This window comes from Schistocerca americana, chromosome 1 (assembly GCF_021461395.2).
Source record: "Schistocerca americana isolate TAMUIC-IGC-003095 chromosome 1, iqSchAmer2.1, whole genome shotgun sequence".
NCBI classification, from domain to species: domain Eukaryota; kingdom Metazoa; phylum Arthropoda; class Insecta; order Orthoptera; family Acrididae; genus Schistocerca; species Schistocerca americana.
The window spans coordinates 733890701-733909787 of NC_060119.1; the positions used below are offsets into that span (position 1 = coordinate 733890701).

Here is a 19087-nt window from a genome sequence, read left to right on the forward strand (position 1 = left end):
GTTATGATCTGGCCACACGGCACAGAAGCTCTCGAACAATTCATGGAACACACGAACAGCATACATTCGAACATCCAGTTCACTGTCGAGATGGAGAAGGAAGGGAGACTGCCTTTCTTAGACGTTTTAGTACAACGACAGGCGGACGGGCGTCTCGGCCACTCTGTATACCGTAAGCCGACGCCTACCGATTTATACTTGAATGCACAGCGTTTCCATCATCCTGCTCAGAAGACACGTTGGTATATTGAGCAAAAACTGTTTCTGACGAGGGCCACCTAAGGTCCAAGATTAACCATCTGAAGTACGTGTTCCGAAAGAATGGCTATGGTGCACGCGATATAAAGGCAGCGTTCTCCAAAAGAAGGAAACGTGAAAATGCTGCACACTCACAGGATGAAACACCGATTGCGGTTCTTCCTTTTTGTGGCGCAATTTCCAGCAAAATAGGAAGAGTCCTGCGTAGACGAGGTATAAGACCGATTTTTCGTCCTCCTATGAAAATTAAGGAGATGATGCGCCCTGTTAACGACAATCTCGGCCTCAGGGTCCCTGGAGTTCATAATATACCCTGTGAGTGTGGAAGCAATTATATAGGTCAGACGATTCGTACCGTTCCCGACCGCTGTGCAGAACACCAACGGCATAATAAATATAGAGAACTGGAGAAATCGGCAATTGCTGAGCACAGCGTCACGAACAAACATAAAATATAGTTCGATGAAACAAAAATTCTGTCCCATGCCTCCACGTTCTGGGATTCTGTTGTTAAGGAGGCTGTTGAAATAAGAATGAGCCAAAAGAACTTTAACCGCGATAGCGGATACCATCTGAGCTGTGCGTGGAAGCGACCGCTTGATACAGAGAAGCAGCAGAGACGTTCCTTCCAAGGTTTACGTTCCAACGGAAGCGGTGGCGCCACCGGCGCACACAGTGACACCATCTGCGACAGTAGTATGTAATGGCCGACCAATCAGAAGCCGTCCACGGGCTATAAAGAGGCTACAACAGCAGCAGTGAAGACAGTCAGTTCCTGACGATGACGATGGAGGTAATCGTCAAAAGCTCGAGATTTTATCCAGATATGACGCGGCAAGAACACCGAGAATGTTTTGTATATCTGGATATGCAGACTGAGTAAATAATCTCCAAGACGTCACACATGGATTAACATCAGAAACTGTAAATAACATCAAACAGTAATTTAACCCTATGAAACCTGTGCTGCAACAGTTGTTTATAATACGAAAAACAAGAGAATAACAAGTGAATAGCAAGAGAATTTAGTAACATATTTGTATATACCTTACAACGCATTTATTATATACATGAAATAAATTTTTCATTATAGGCCACTGAAGATGTTAAAGAAATAAAAGAAGCGAAATGCGTATGGCAAAAACAAACTGTCTTTCTTTTAACTGGAAAGATGAAATAGATGTCCATATTTTTTGAAGCAACTATGGATCGACGGAATATGGATAAAATGACTTAAATCTTTTAGTTTCGATGCATAAACCAAAATTCACGCCACGTTTCCATCTTCATTCTCGTAAAAGGCATAGTCTTGTGAAATTGAATGAATCTTGCTGAAACTCACAAAGCTTCTCGTGGCAGTCTCCGTTTTAGTAAGAAACTGTCGGTTTTCAGAAACAGCCATACTGATCATTTTCTTCATGTAGGAAACCACAGCCGTATATTTGTTAAAGGACATTTTGAAGTTTGGCAGCTCACTATTTTTCACAAGGTATAATAAATTCAATACTTATGGAAAATAGTCGGGGCGGACAACTTCAAAATGTCCTTTAACAGCCATATTATCATGATATCGGTTTTTGACGAGATACATATTTTCTATTTTCTTTAAAAATGGGCCCGCATCTCGTGGTCGTGCGGTAGCGTTCTCGCTTCCCACGCCCGGGTTCCCGGGTTCGATTCCCGGCGGGGTCAGGGATTTTCTCTGCCTCGTGATGGCTGGGTGTTGTGTGCTGTCCTTAGGTTAGTTAGGTTTAAGTAGTTCTAAGTTCTAGGGGACTGATGACCATAGATGTTAAGTCCCATAGTGCTCAGAGCCACTTACAAGCCACTTACTTTAAAAATGGCGATAAATGACAGGAGACTGAGCTGTTGAAGGAAGAAAGGAAGAAAAAAATTGGGGAGTGAAATCGGCTGTGACCTTTCCGAGGAACCATCTCGGCATTTGCCTCAAACGATTTAGAGAAAGTACAATGTAACTCTGGGAGGACGGACATGGGTCCGAGCTGCCGTCCTCAGGAATAAGAGTCCAGCGCCTAACCAGCGCCGCCTCGTTCGGTTGACTGAGTTATTGCAACACAAGTTTGTCGTTCAGTGTTAGAGGCGATGAAGTAGTTCATCAGTCCCTCCGCACCAAAGCGAATCTGAATTACCGTGATGCACTCGAACAGACGGTCGACACGACTGCCCGAGCATGCTGTAGAGACGAAGAAGGCGGTGTACTAACTGTCGATTACCACTTAGGTACCTCCTCGACACAAAAGAAACGAAACTGTTGGCCGCACTGGGGAACTATTTGTCGTGGTATGTTAGTTCACGACTGTTTTTCGACCTTCCACTGAGTCCTTGTGCTGCGACAAGTTAAATCAGAGTCTGTCGACCCAGTGGCAGTAAAAGAGACGTTTGCAACAGATATATTCTTGCGCTCGGTCCGCGGGAGGGTGAAGACGACGGAGCTCCTGTGCAACCTCACAGAAAGCGTCACGTTGTAATATTTTCAGCAGTGAAAGTGCTGAATGCAGGAGTCTGTGGGGTCAAATGGGATCTACCTTGAAAGAGACCACAACTAACTACATGGAACATGAGTATTGTTTTTCTTGGGTCAGGCTTCGCAGACGATATTTTAAGACGTAGCACAAGGACACAACATTGTAAAAAAACTGCTCGTCCACTGCTACAAAGTTGATTTTGATGTAGCTTGTTGTACTGTAACTGTCCAGGTCCGTAAAACGTCAACGTACTTACATGCTACTGCAAATACACTGCCTGCCAAATAAAATAACAACCCAGAAGACAAGGTCAGATATCAATGTAACGCCTTACACGAACTCTCCATCGACGGACAGATAAATGATTAGAGTTACAATTATTTGTGACAAGTAGAACGTCTATCAGAGTGCATTAGTCTTTAGTACTGTTACCAGGCCTTATAAGTTACATAAGGGAGCGTTAATAGTTTGTTGAGTGGTAACTGTGGAGGACATTCAGACGCTGCATCCTCGTGTGAGGCAGCGTTATCACCATCTGACAGAGTTTGAAAAGGGCCTCACATTGTGGGTCTCCATTTGGCCGGCTGGTGAGTCCTGCAGTCTCAACATTTATGTAGTATTCGGATGTGGCAGTGGCCCAATGTTTGGTTGAATGGGGACGTCAGGGCAGAACACCATGTTGTCGAGGTTCCAGTTGCCACTTCTGACCTCCACAAAGGAAGATCGCCGCAATGTGCACGAAGCACATTGTAACCACTTCTCGACTGCACCTACCACCCGACGACAAGTAATGGACTCCCTACAATGTCCTGCGTCATCCTGCTCCATTGGTCGGAGTCTAGCAGCAGCCGATCTACGCAACTGCCGTCCCATACATAGGCTGGCATTAATACGACACAAACGGCTGAGTTCGGGTGGTGGCGCGACCGAGCAGCACGAACTGTTCATGAATGGCGTCGCACTGTGTCTAGCGATGAAATGCGGCTCTGCACTGCCCTAGGTGATTATCGTCGGCAAGTATGGCTGCGACGTAGGAAGTGGTCTCATTCTTCCAATGTTTTGTACAGGCACTGACGTTTTACTACTGGCGTTATAGTGTGAGAAGTCATCGGATATTACCTGCGATCACGGGTGGTGGCTATAGAGGAAACTCTGACAGCAGAGTGGTAACGCCACGGACATCCTGTGTCCTCGTTTGTTACGTCCCACGTGACAGTGTCGTGGTGCCATTTTTCAACAAGACAGTCAGTACTCGTCCACACACGGCACGTACCTCTATGTCTGCTGATGCTGAGGTACTCCCGTGACCAGCGAGGTCCCCAAATCTGCCCGAATAGAACATGTGTGGGCTCAGCTCGGACCTCGACTTCATCGCAGTGTCACTATTCAGGATATCAAGGACCAAATCCAGCAGCCGTGTTCGTCAGGAGATAATACATCTGCTTTAATACAGCCTTTCCAATCTAATCAGTATGTGCGTCCAGGCCAGTGAAGGTGCAACGTCATACTTACAAGTGAACTCATACTGCCAAGTTCTTTGTACATTTGAATGTTTTGTATTCACTAAAATAACATCATATACCCTATCAATGAGTGAAGTTTCATTCGTTTCCTTCTTCTCTTCTCGTTGCTTCACTTTTCTTATCTGCCAATTACTTTCTCTAACAATGGCAGCAGCCTCGACTCTTTTCTGACGACACTGTATGTGCATTCTTATGAACAGTTAATGCTTACTTCTACTTCACAATAACAAAGTGTTTCTTCAAGCGGAGAGACTCAGTAGATCAAACTAGGAAAGAAAGTACACGACATTAAACGTCAAAACTACTTGGAAAGTCTGTAACGCACTAAGATAAAAGGCTTTGTTAATCGTACACATCTATATGTCAGTTTCTAACCAATGCATAACGCAATCAGCAGGTTTAACGGTCTTTGCAAAAAAATAATTTTTTCCATTTGCTTCTTTTTACTAACTAGGTATTTAATCGTAGAGTGTCATGTTTCTGAGGAAACTATGTTAATGGAGACACCAAGACTCTCCTTTGAGCAACGGAAGGGGAAAAAATTGGTGTAGCCGATTGGAAAGAATCTTTATCGAACTCGTCTTCGGTGGATTGGGGAGTTACAGAATCGTGAATCTACACTTAAGCGCCAAAGAAAGTGGGATACAGAGATATGTAAACAGGCAGAATACGGCGCTGCGGTCGTTAACACCTATATAGGACAATACGCGTCTGGCGCAGTTGTTAGGTCGGTTACTGATGCTACAATGTCAGATTGTCAAGATTCAAATGAGTTTCAACGTCGTGTTATAGTCGGCGCACGAGCGATGGGACACGGCATCGTCGAGGTAGCAGTGAAGTGAGGATTTTCCTGTACGTTCATGAGTGTACCGTGAATATCAGGAATCCGGTAAAACAAATCTCCTGGAAGAACTGGACCAACCACGGTTGAAGAGAACGTTCAACGTGACAGAAGTGTAACACTTCCGCAAATTGCTGCAGATTTCAATGCTGGGCCATCAACAAGTGTCAGCGTGCGAACCGTTCAAATGGCTCTGAGCACTATGGGACTCAACATCTGAGGTCATCAGTCCCCTAGAACTTAGAACTTCTTAAACCTAACTAACCTAAAGACATCACACACATCCATGCCCGAGGCAGGATTCGAACCTGCGACCGTAGCGATCGCGCGGATTCAGACTGAAGCGCCTAGAACCGCTCGGCCACACATGCCGGAGCAAACCGTTCGACGAAACATCGTCGATATGGGCTTTCAGAGCCGAAGGCCCACACGTATACCCTTGATGACTGCACGACAGAAAGCTTTACGCCTCGCCTGGGCCCGTCAACACCGAAATTGGACTGTTGATGGCTGGAAACATGTTGGCTGGTCGGACGAGTCTCGTTTGAAATTGTATCGAGCAGATGGACGTGTACGGGTATGGAGACGACCTCATGAATCCATGGACCCTGCTTGTCAGCAGTGGACTGTTCAAGCTGGTGGAGGCTCTGCATTGGTGTGGGGCGCCGTGCAGTTGTAGTGGTATAGGACCCCTGATACGTCTAGATACGACACTGACAAGTGACACGTACGTAAACGTCCTGTCTGACCACCTGAATCCATTCATCTCCATTGTGCATTCCGACGGACTTGGGAAATTCCAGCAGGACAGTGCGACACCGCACACATACAGAATTGCTACAAAGTGGCTCCAGGAACACTCTTTTGAGGTTAAACACTTCCGCTGGCCACCAAACTCCCAAGACATGAACATTATTGAGTATATCTGCGATACCTTGCAACATGCTGTTCAGAAGAGATCTCCACTCCCTCGTACTCTTACGGATTTATGGACAGCCTTGCAGGATTCATGGTGTCTGTTCCCTCCAGCACTACTTCAGACATTAGTAGAATCCATGCTACATCGTCCACAGCTCGTGGTCTAGTGCCTATCGTTGCTGCCTCTGGATCATGGGGTCCCGGGTTCGATTCCCTGCCGGATTGGGGAATTTCTCTTCCCAGGGACTGTGTTTGTGTTGTCCTCCTCATTTCATCATCATCATAATCATCGTCATTACTGACAGTGGCTAGATTGGACGGTGAAAAAATTGGACTGTGTGAAAATTGGGACCTTGTATGGGCGCTGACGACAGCGCAGTTTAGCGCCGCACAAACAAAAGCAAACCAATAACCAACCATGTGCCAAGTCGTGTTGCGGCACTTCTGCGTGTTCGCGAGGCCCTACACGATATTAGGCAGGTGAAGTAGTTCCTTTGGTTCTTCACTGTAGGTAGATGGAACAGAAATACCTACCTTTTTCCTACCTAGAGGTTACACCTTTTACTGCTATAGAACTGGTACATTTTGTGAGAGAGCTGTAAGACAGGAGACAGTCAGCTCTGTTGTATGTTTCGTCGCTGAATAATTTTCTTCTCCTTTTGCGTAGATTGCTACATAGATCTAGTAGATAGTTGCCTTTTCGGTTTGTTCCTCGTCCGTCGTCTCGGCATTATAGACTTATAGCTGAGCACCACTTCTTGACGATAAAAGGTTCGTGCAGCCATTAATGTAGTTTAGTCTCCTTTTGCGTAGATTGCTACATAGATCTAGTAGATAGTTGCCTTTTCGGTTTGTTCCTCGTCCGTCGTCTCGGCATTATAGACTTATAGCTGAGCACCACTTCTTGACGATAAAAGGTTCGTGCAGCCATTAATGTAGTTTAGTCGTGTATTGCGGCAGCCCCCCCCCCCCGTCCCCCCCCTTTTCTCTCTCTCTCTCTCTCTCTCTCTCTCTCTCTCTCTCTCTCACACACACACACACACACACACACACACACAATTATTAAGATGGTTCGCGTATAGTAATATGATCCCCGTGCGTTATCTGAGTGCTCATAGATGAGACAACGCACACAGATAAGGAACAGCTACACACCCATAGGATAAACTTTAATGGAAATGGTGTTATCGACCCCAATACTGTTTTGAACACCACAGTCCTTTACCGAACGTGGTTCTGTTGGAGGCTATATGCCGTTACCTTCCTGCAACCTTTGAACTGCCGTACGCAGCCAGTTATAAGGGAGCCTACAGTTTAAAATGGACTCCGAAACGCGGTGCCACTAGGCTTTATTCGTATTAACAAACAATACCAGAGACGCACGCAGAAGTGATAAGTGGTAGATAAAAATCGTAGGACTGACGGAGGATTGAACACAAGGCCTTTGGATCAGTAGTCCGTCACTATATTATCTTTTGTTTACACGCTACATTCTTTAATGATTTTTTTCCCTTTAGTATCCTCTTTACTTTCTTTTTCGAATCTTATTTCTTGACATGCAGTTTCTTCGTGTGTAGAATGGAACAAAGAAAAAAAAATCGTTCTTCGGGATTACGATATTCTTTCCGATCCAGTAACAACCATTAGCACTCCAAGATAGCTGTCGGTCGTTATTCCATTTATATTCCTAAATGCAAACCAGACACAACTAGGCCACATTACCAATCTAATATGTAAGAAACATATATCTCTATGCAAATCAAAAGATCAGATATGGTATGGTAACACAAAAACAATGATATACGGCAAAAAGTCTGAATGCGTATTTGAGGAAACAAATGTAGAACAGTTATCATACTATAGAAGCGTAAGTACATATGAGGTTCGCTAACGGTAACTGGGTTACCAGGAATAGCACTAGAAGAAAGGGTGAAAAAAATGGAATCAGCAAAACAACGACACTCAAATTTTCCATTAAAAAATCGGTATCGAGCGATTCAAAACTCAGGCATTACGATATTGTAACAAAACCGTCTAGAAACATCTATTAGAGTACTGAAGAAAACATAGAAAGATTTCAGCAAAGATACTGGAAGCGAGACAAGAGGGACATGAATGCAGACTAAAATTAAATGAGGGATTGTAACATCGAAATACAGTCTCACTTGCACGTTATCATTTACTGACAATGCCTTACGGATGACACGCATCCGTCATCACAATCCGAAACCGGCTCATGCATGCTTGCCATCCGAAAGCCGTCGTCCATGAACTGTAACGTCAAGCTAGATTGTACCTACGTACTATATTCTGACCACTTCCTGCTGCTCTGTGCCGCCACAGTTAATATTTCCAAGACCGAGAAAGTCTCAGCAGCATTTAAGGAAATCCTTCGATTTTATAAATACATTAAAAGAGTGTATCAGAGGGAACAGCATGATGTTTTTTGGGAGGAAACGCAAACTTAACTAGCTGAGTGTAGTCGAGGAAGTCATTCATGAAAATAACTAAACATATGAGGCAGTATTCGACAGGTAGAATTTTGAGAAAACCGTCAAACAAATTACTGGGCTTCAGAGTATAAAGGGGTATGTAAGGAAACCCCTTCAGAAAGAATTAAGCAGTGCTAGACTAACCGAAATAATATCAACAATATGTAAGAAATAAAACAGACATAGTTTGACAAAAACGATTGACACAAGGTAGAATGAAGCTGTATTAACAGTAAGGCCTGTTGTTGTTTCAGTCCTGTGCAGAATGGAAAATGACAGTGAATAACAGAGAAATTCTGTCCTTGGGCAGAGCTGGACGGTGCCCAGGGAAACCCTGGGTGACGTCGTCCCAGAAAGTCTTGGGTGACGTCGTCCCTCGAACGGAGGTCAAGGCCTCTGGCAACGGCGTATCGCGTCGGTTTGACTTTGAGTCATCTGTCACGAAACAGCACGACGTGCATAACTGCATCACATTAGCTTGCCTGTAGCACTCAGCGCTCTTCTATTCGGTTTCCTCTTCGCTGCTATGGCTTCGTCCTTTCTATCGTTGGTTTGGTTCGTCTGTCATCTAGAAGTCGTGTACAACAACTGTTTTTGACACAGAGGTAAGATGGCTTTTACTATTATGTCCATCGCTGCACACCTACAATTGAACTTATTAAACTTCAAATACATCTTAATATATTTGTTTCTTCTATGCTGTATTTGTCATCCGCATCTAATATGTATTTTCCTAGCGTACTGTCTGTCTTTTTGCGAATGGATTTGGAAAACAATAATGTTCAACGATTTTCCAAAATAATGTTCTCAAAACATTAAAAGTGATGCTTGTTGTGATGAGCAACGCTTTTCAATACGAAATTTAAGATTAAGTAAAGTCCTAGTCTTCACTAAAAAAAATACATAGATAATCGTGTACATCTTCACTGAACCTCATCTGCCTCTTCAATCAATTGTTGTTAAAATGGGTACTTAAAATGTGAACTAAGCTCAATAAATAGTACTCATGGACAGATGGAACAACATTTTAACAAGTGTTAGAAAACCTGCAGCGTTAAAGATACTAGGCTCGCGCTTGGAAGCCCCAGTGATCAAACCCCGTCCCACCTTACAGATTTAGGTTTTCCGTGGTTTCCCTTACATAGGAACGATTCCATTAAAAGGGACATAGCTGAATTCCTTAAGCACGCTGGTCCATTCCTATATTGTGCACACTCTTACGATATTGTAAATGGAGGGACTTCAAATGCTAATGTTCCTTTCTTCTTTTCCACAGCTTTTCGGATTACTGTAGTACACGAAAATCTGAAAGTACAAAATTCACATAGTCATCATGTGTCACATCGTTTCAGAATTCCATTCCTATACATATGTGTAATTGTAGTTATTTAACATTTATACTCCTTATACAGACGTAATTGAACTTGCCACCATAGCGATATTTTATGTGCTTGAGGATTGACCCATTATTTTCAGGAGATAAACTCAATTTTATCTCCGTTATGATTATACCTCCTCCTTGAGAACTACGGATCGACTCCTCCAAGTTGAAGAATGTTCAGTGAAAGGGCTTGCTTGGTTAGTCAAGAAATGTAACACCAACCACAACTCTGTTGTTTACACTTCTCTCTACCCGTAATTTTTTTATTGTAACAAAGGTGATAGGCTGTCTTCAGAAATGTCTTAGCAGTCGCGCAGAATTCATATTCCCCAAGTCGTTCTTCGTAACTGCCACTCTGTCCTTCTGGCAGATATTTTTCAAGTCTGACTACAAGGATAGCTGCAGCCATCTAAGTATACAGTCACGACACCGCCTAAGCATATACTGTATTCAGACATTATGAATCACCTCGAAGGGAACGATCTATTGATACGTAATCAGCATGGTTTCAGAAAACATCGTTCTTTATTCGCACGAAGTAATGGCCGCTATCGACAGGGGATCTCAGGTTGATTCCGTATTTCTGGATTTCCGCAAAGCTTTTGACACCGTTCCTCACAAGCGACTTCTAATCAAGCTGCGGGCCTATGGGGTATCGTCTCAGTTGTGCGACTGGATTTGTGATTTCCTGTCAAGAAGGTCGCAGTTCGTAGTAATAGACGGCAAATCATCGAGTAAAACTGAAGTGATATCAGGTGTTCCCCAGGGAAGCGTCCTGAGACCTCTGCTGTTCCTGATTATATAAATGACCTGGGTGACAATCTCAGCAGTTCTCTTAGGTTGTTCGCAGATGATGCTGTAATTTACCGTCTAGTAAGGTCATCCGAAGACCAGTATCAGTTGCAAAGCGATTTAGAAAAGATTGCTATATGGTGTGGCAGCTGGCAGTTGACGCTAAATGATGAAAAGTGTGAGGTGATCCACATGAGTTCCAAAAGAAATCCTTTGGAATTCGATTACTCGATAAGGCTGTCAATTCAACTAAGTACCTGGGTGTTAAAATCACGAACAACTTCAGTTGGAAAGACCACATAGATAATATTGTGGGGAAGGCGAACCAAAGGTTGCGTTTCATTGGCAGGACACTTAGAAGATGCAACAAGTCCACTAAAGAGACAGCTTATACTACACTCGTTCGTCCTCTGTTAGAATATTGCTGCGCGGTGTGGGATCCTTACCAGGTGGGATTGACGGATGACATCGAAAATGTGCAAAAAAGGGCAGCTCGTTTTGTATTATCACGTAATAGGGGAGAGAGTGTGGCAGATATGATACGCGAGTTGGGATGGAAGTCATCAAAGCAAGGACGTTTTTCGTCGCGGCGAGATCTATTTACGAAATTTCAGTCACTAACTTTCTCTTCCGAATGCGAAAATATTTTGTTGAGCCCAACCTACATAGGTAGGAATGATCATCAAAATAAAATAAGAGATATCAGAGCTCGAACAGAAAGGTTTAGGTGTTCGTTTTTCCCGCGCGCTGTTCGGGAGTGGAATGGTGGAGAGATAGTATGATTGTGGTTCGATGAACCCTCTGCCAAGCACTTAAATGTGAATTGCAGAGTAGTCATGTAAATGTAGATGTAAGCCCCGTTTCTAGCATCTCCTCCGTAAATAAAACGGAATAACAGTCTAAAGTCAAACAGGAGGACACACACGAAACTATTATCTTCTCTAAGAAAGTTGTAGATCCTCTTATAACTGGCAGGGTAAGTCACTTGAAAGGTTGGAGGAAAAGGAACCGCATACTACCTCTAATGGATCATGCCTAGTGAAACACTTTGCTCCTAAAACCAACCTTCGTTATGATGAGAGTGTTTTTTCGTCTCCGATAGGTCAATTAAGGACACGTGCCAATTTCATTTCCATATTCATTTTTCTTTTCTGTTTTTCTTCCAGTATGCTTTCAAAAGGATCAAATGGCTCTAAGCACTATGGGACTTAACATCTGAGGTCATCAGTCCCCTAGACTTAGAACTACTTAAACCTAACTTACCTAAGGACATCACACACATCCATGCCTGAGGCAGGATTCGAACCTGCGACCGTAGCAGCAGCGCGGTTCCAGACTGAATCGCCTGGAACCGCTCGGCCCCAGCGGCCGTCTAGTATGCTTTCATCAACATCTATACTTTGTAGATCATTGTTATTACCCCTTTGCTGTCCCAATCCTGTATGGTTCGCGAGGAAAACCCTTGCTGGTAAACATCCTTGCGGCTTCGAATCTCTCTAATTTTACCTTCATGATCTTTTCGCAAGACATATGTAGGAAGAAGCAATATATTGGTTGATCGTTCTAGGAACGTACACTCGCGCAGTTTTAGTAGTAGACCATACCGTTACGCAGAACGCCTCTCTTGCAGCGTCTGCAACTAGAGCAGGCTGAGCATCTCCATGACGATTTTAGTTTACTAAATGAATTTGCAACGAAACGTGCTGCTCTTCTTTGGACCTTCTCTATTTCCTCTATCTATCGTATCTGGTATGAACCCCACACTGACGAGCAGTATTCAAATACTGGTCGAGCGACTGTTTTGTAAGCTACTTCCTATTTTGATGGAATACGCTTCCTGATGATTCTTCCAATGACTCTGGCTGGTATCTGTGTTATCCGAGATTAATTTTATGTGGTCGTTCCACTACAAATCACTCCGTACGCATACTCCTAGATATCTTATGGAAGTGACTGCTTCTGGTGGATTTTATGCAGCTGTGTAGTCATAAAATGTGTAGTCTCAGTACGTTTCATTTGTTAATCTTGAGGGTCAGCTGCACTTCCAGCACCAAGCAAGCATTCCTGCGTTTCACTGCAAGTTTCTAACGTCGCGACGTCTTAGATACAACAGAACAAACTGCAGAAAGCTTCATGGAACGTCCGAGGTTATCTGCTACGTGACTTGCGTATAAAAAGTAATGATCCTTTAAAACTCCCCTGGGGTGCACTCGAAGTTACTTTTACGTCTGATGATCTCCGTTCAGAATGACAAGCTGTGTTCTGTTAGCTGGAAACTCTTCACTCTGATCACACAGTTGGTCCGATATTGCTCACCCTCGTACTTAGTTCATTAGGCAGCATTGCCGAACTGCATCGAACGCCTTCCGTAAGACATGGAAGGCGAAAATTACCTTGGCATCTGTACCTACTGCTTTCCGCGTCTCGTGGACGAACAGAACGAGCTTGGTTTCACACGATCGTTGTTTTCGGAACCCACGTTGATTGTTACGGAGGAGATTTTCGGTCTCCAGGAATGTCACAAAACGCGAGCATAAAACGTGTTCCAAAATTCTGCAGCAGACCGACATCAGAGACATAGGCCTATGATTTTGTGCGTCTGTTTGACGACCCTTCTTGAAAACGGGAGTGACCTGTGCTTTGTTCCAATAATTAGGAACACTTCGCTCCTCTAGTGACCTACAGTACACTGCCACTAGAAGCTGTGCTTTTATTCCTATTATCTGACCATTTCAGACTATTCTTTTTCATTCTCCTACCTTGCAATCCTTCCGTATTCAATACTTTTCCCAACACACTTCTCTGTCAGTTTTTTATTTTTTTCTAATTATTTTTTGTTTTGTTTTTTATTTCGTTGGTCCAAATTCTTGTGACTTCCAGTCCTACATATATTTGAAGATCTTTTTGGTTAATGTATTGGCTTGCGTTCAGTATAAATGATCGATAAATACCAGTCTTCTTTTTGTCATTGCTTCTGGGTGTTTTGTATGTTTCGATAAATTTCGTCCTTACTACGTAATTTCCAAGCTTCCACAGTTTGACGTGGGCTAATATTTTCCTAATGATTCGCCTTTCTAATATTTATAATTTATCTACTTTATAGTTTAAGGCTAGAAACTCACTTTCATTATAGGCGGTGAAATTCACTTTCATTATAGGAGGTCTGGCTTCTCAGCTGTATTATAATGCCTTATTTTTGCCCGTCTCTAATGACCTAGTTGTCGACGGGACGTTAAACACTAATATCCTCCTCCTCCTCCTTATTTTTGCATTTTCAGACAGCTATTTTTTTGTTCTACACGTCTTAGTTATACCATACACCCTTCTCATTTTATGTATCCTTTACTCTCAGATTTTTCCAGTGTTGTTGGATTTTCTCCATAAGATATTTCAATTTTCAACATTCTCTGTTTGCCCAATATCTGTTTACAGAAATTTAGGTGGGTTTCCAATGTTGGTCAAAAATTAGGTTTTTCTGAAGAAATTCTCAAGCCGGTCCTACTGGCTATTTCTCCCGAAAGGTTAATTTGCATTACAGCAGATGTCACCTTTTCATAAAGTAGAGCAAAGTCATCCGCAAATTAACATTTTTTTTTTATCAAACACTACCGCATGCTAGATGATAACTTTACTTTCTGAGAGGTGACCTCTGCCTTCCGAACAAGTTCTCGCTCGCCCTCTGCTTCACCTTGGCTCGCAGAAACTGCAAGACCGCTGAGAGCGCTTCGACTCGTGCACAGGGAACACACTCGCAAACTCTTTCAGCTTTCCGTAGCTGAAAAACAAAAGAACAACTGTGTTGATGACTGAGCTTGTCACTCCCGCCTACATACACGCCCCGCTTTCGAAGCCTCAGTCCCGACGCACAGGATCCGCGACTGTCGTCCCGCCCTCGTGAGCGCTGTCGGAGTGTTGCCGGTCCCGTGAACTCCAAAACAGCTCCACGAAATTATTTTAACATTCAGGCCATTCGTCCAATCAGCGTCAGAAACTGAATCCAAACACTTGTCCATTTACGCTCCCCATTAACGCAACTAAGTAGACAGCTTGTCAAGGTTACGTCGCTCAGATGTCGGAAAACAGCGGCCATCCTAGGGGAACCCCTCGCTCTGGAAAACAACGTGATCGTCCCTGACCGGCACCCATTTAGCAGGATTAAGGGATGGCGGGCCATTCTTTCCAGACCGAACAAAAGCCCTCTTTCCACCTGCGCAGGCCCTCACGTACACAATAGCCAAGAGGACAAACACGCAGGCGAGACCAGGGAACCATGCTACATTTTCTTCGGCGGAAGTTTTTCTGTGACGGCGTGAAAAACAAACGCAACGCAACTAGCTCAACGAGATATCATATACAATAAAGGAAGGAGAATTTTGCTGTTCGTGGATGGGAATACCAATTTAGAGATGGGAACATAGATTAAAACAATACACTATCTGATCAAAAGTCTCTGGACAGCCTTATGTGATGAGAAATTCTCCAGTGCATGTCACGGGAGGCGGGGAACACAGCGTTGCCCGTAGAGGAGCAGTAACAGCGGAATGGTTCGGTCAGGAGAGCTCAGTTACTTCGAAGTTCAAAATGGTTCAAATGGCTCTGAGCACTATGCAACTTAACTTCTGAGGTCATCAGTCGCCTAGAACTTAGAACTACTTAAACCTAACTAACAAACCAAAGGACATCACACACATCCATGCCCGAGGCAGGATTCGAACCTGCGACCGTAGCATTCGCTTGGTTCCGGACTGAATCGCCTAGAACCGCTCGGCCACTCCGGCCGGCTTCTTCGAAGTGGACTAGTCGCTGGATATCATCAGAGTAATAGATCCACCAGGGGCATTTCAACCCTTTCAAAACTGCCCTGGTCGATTGCTGGTGATGTGACCGTGAAGTGTAAACGCGAAATAACAGCCGCAGCTATATCAACGGCAGGGATACCCGTGTACTGACGGAGAGGGGCCGTAGAGCGCTGCGGAGTGTGTTTGTAAAAAAATTGCGTGAAGACAGCTAAGGAATCAGTCGTGAGCTCCGAAGTGCTATGAGAAGTCCAAGTCCAGCTAGTATGGTGACCCTGAGTTAGGACTCAAAAGGATGGGGTGCAAGTGTCGACTAGATCCACATAAGCCACTCATCTCTGCAGTCAATACCATGAGACGCTTGAGGTGATGCAAAGAGCTATGGTGCTGCACAGTGAATGCACCATGTCATAAAACAGCATCTATGAGGCGATGGCTCCTGCACAATAACTTTTATGAAATGCACTGGTCTGCCCAGAGTCCCGACCTGAACACAATGGGCCAACTTTGTGGTGATTTAGAACTTCAGACCCGAGTGTCCAATATCACTACCTTCTCTGGCTTCATCTCTTGACAAAAACGACTTCCGTTCGTCCACGGACATTCAGACACCTGACTGAAAATATCTTCAGCAGAGTGCAAGTTGTCACAAAGGCGAAAGGTGTACCACACTAATAGTTGTCCAGACACTCGATCAAATAATTTACTTTCATAATACGAGGGCAGTTCAATAAGTAATGCAACACATTTTTTTTCTCGGCCAATTTTGGTTGAAAAAACCGGAAATTTCTTGTGGAATATTTTCAAACATTCCCGCTTCGTCTCGTATAGTTTCATTGACTTCCGACAGGTGGCAGCGGTGTACGGAGCTGTTAAAATGGCGTCTGTAACGGATGTGCGTTGCAAACAACGGGCAGTGATCGAGTTTCTTTTGGCGGAAAACCAGGGGATCTCAGATATTCATAGGCGCTTGCAGAATGTCTACGGTGATCTGGCAGTGGACAAAAGCACGGTGAGTCGTTGGGCAAAGCGTGTGTCATCATCGCCGCAAGGTCAAGCAAGACTGTCGGATCTCCCGCGTGCGGGCCGGCCGTGCACAGCTGTGACTCCTGCAATGGCGGAGCGTGCGAACACACACGTTCGAGATGATCGACGGATCACCATCAAACAACTCAGTGCTCAACTTGACATCTCTGTTGGTAGTGCTGTCACAATTGTTCACCAGTTGGGATATTCAAAGGATTGTTCCCGCTGGGTCCCTCGTTGTCCAGCCGAACACCATAAAGAGCAAAGGAGAACCATCTGTGCGGAATTGCTTGCTCGTCATGTGGCTGAGGGTGACAATTTCTTGTCAAAGATTGTTACAGGCGATGAAACATGGGTTCTTCACTTTGAACCTGAAACAAAACGGCAATCAATGGAGTGGCGCCACACCCACTCCCCTACCAAGAAAAAGTTTAAAGCCATACCCTCAGCCGGTAAAGTCATGGTTACAGTCTTCTGGGACGCTGAAGGGGTTATTCTGTTCGATGTCCTTCCCCCATGGTCAAACGATCAACTCTGAAGTGTATTGTGCTACTCTTCAGAAATTGAAGAAACGACAGGCACAAAAATCAGAACGAACTTCTCCTTCTTCATGACAACGCAAGACCTCACACAAGTCTTCGCACCCGAGAGGAGCTCACAAAACTTCGGTGGACTGTTCTTCCTCATGCTCCCTACAGCCCCGATCTCGCACCGTCGGATTTCCATATGTTTGGCCCAATGAAGGACGCAATCCGTGGGACGCACTACGCGGATGATGAAGAAGTTATTGATGCAGTACGACGTTGGCTCCGACATCGACCAGTGGAATAGTACCGTGCAGGCATACATGCCCTCATTTCAAGGTGGCGTAAGGCCGTAGCATTGAATGGAGATTACGTTGAAAAATAGTGTTGTGTAGCTAAAAGATTGGGGAATAACCTGGTGTATTTCAATGCTGAATAAAACAACCCCTGTTTCAGAAAAAAAAAGTGTTGCATTACTTATTGAACTGCCCTCGTACCTATTTGAATAGTTTTATTATATTTTCCGACTAAATAACTTCATCAGGGGAGATTACTAAATTTTCATGATAAATATTTTGTAGTTAATTACTTGCCAAGAAATCTCTGGTGAGTGGTTTTTCTGAAGTCGTATTTTGCTACAGCGAAAAATCTATTACAGACACAACTTTTCTTGTAAAAAAATGGTTCAAATGGCTCTGAGCACTATGAGACTTAATTTCTGAGGTCATCAGTCCCCTAGAACTTAGAACTACTTACACCTAACTAACTTAAGGACATCACACACATCCATGCCCGAGGCAGGATTCGAACCTGCGACCGTAGCGGTCGCGCGGTTCCAGACTGTAGCGCCTAGAACCGCTCGGCCACACAGGCTGGCTTTCTTGTAAAGATTTCCAAACGCATATATTGCGTGATACTGTGGACTGGAGAGAGAGTGAACTCCAGGGGCTGTGGAACAATACCACATTAAGATAGCGTGCTCTGATGGGAGAGGCGTGTAGCAGTTGTGCACCTACTTATCTTTCGTGAGATGAAATAACTGCAAAGAAAAATGTGCTCGACGGTCGTTGGTAACGTAGTATACCTAGCGCACACGAACACATTTACGTGATTACAATTAAGTTATTTACATCTCGCAGTGAAGTGGAAGGAAGCTGTATTGACGAACTTTCGCAAGTAGTTTCCGTCTATTGACCGATCTGAATGTGAATGCAGTATGGTCTCCGCTGCAGCCACGCTAAAAGCGTGAAATTCATTAGACACATGGCAACTCCATTACATCAAGTAAACATGTTTCACTATACGAGGAGGGTTCAATCAGTAATGCAACAGTCTGGAGCCGCGCGCAGGTTCAAGTCCTGCCTCGGGCATGGATGTTTGTGATGTCCTTAGGTTAGTTAGGTTTAAGTAGTTCTAAGTTTTAGGGGACTGATGACCTCAGATGTTGAGTCCCATAGTGCTCAGAGCCATTTGAACCAGTAATGCAAACATCTTTTCCTCGGTCAATTTCGGTTGAAAATATGCGTACCTTGGTGTGGAACGTGGTGGAATATTCCCGCTCAAGCCTCTGTAGTTTCATGAAGTTCTGTTGGTGGTACCCTTCAAAATGTCGTCCGCAACGGCGGTGCATTCCAAGCAGAGAGCTAGCGGGAAACCGGAGCATCGCAGATATTCATAGGCACTTTCAGAATGTCTATGGAGACCTGTCAGTGAGCAAAACCACGGTTAGTCGTTGGATGAAGCGTCTGTCATCATCGCAACAAGGTTGCGCAAACCTGTCCGATTTCTCGCTTGCGGCCGGACGCACGCAACTGTGACTCCCGCAATGTTGGAACGTGCGGACACTCTCATTCGAGGTTATCAACGAATCGTAATCAAATACCTCGCTGCACAACTGGACGACTGTTGGTAGTGCTGACACAAGCGTCCACCAGTCGGTGTATTCAAAGTTATGGGCGTGCTGGGTTCCTCGCCGCCTAACAGACTATCATCTTTGCGGATTTGCTTGCGCGTTACGAAGCTGATCGTGACTACTTTTTGTCAAACATCG

The 19087-nt window shown here is 44.3% G+C and overlaps 1 protein-coding gene across 1 annotated transcript in view; it reads left to right on the forward strand.

Annotated features, from left to right (window-relative positions):
• Window positions 1-9002: 9002 nt before the first annotated feature.
• LOC124545171 (inverted formin-2-like) overlaps window positions 9003-19087 on the forward strand; it is a 405109-nt gene continuing 395024 nt past the window's right edge. Inside the window, exon 1 of the mRNA XM_047124011.1 lies at window positions 9003-9123. The gene's annotated coding sequence lies outside the window, so the exon portion shown is untranslated. The remainder of the gene's footprint in view (window positions 9124-19087) is intronic.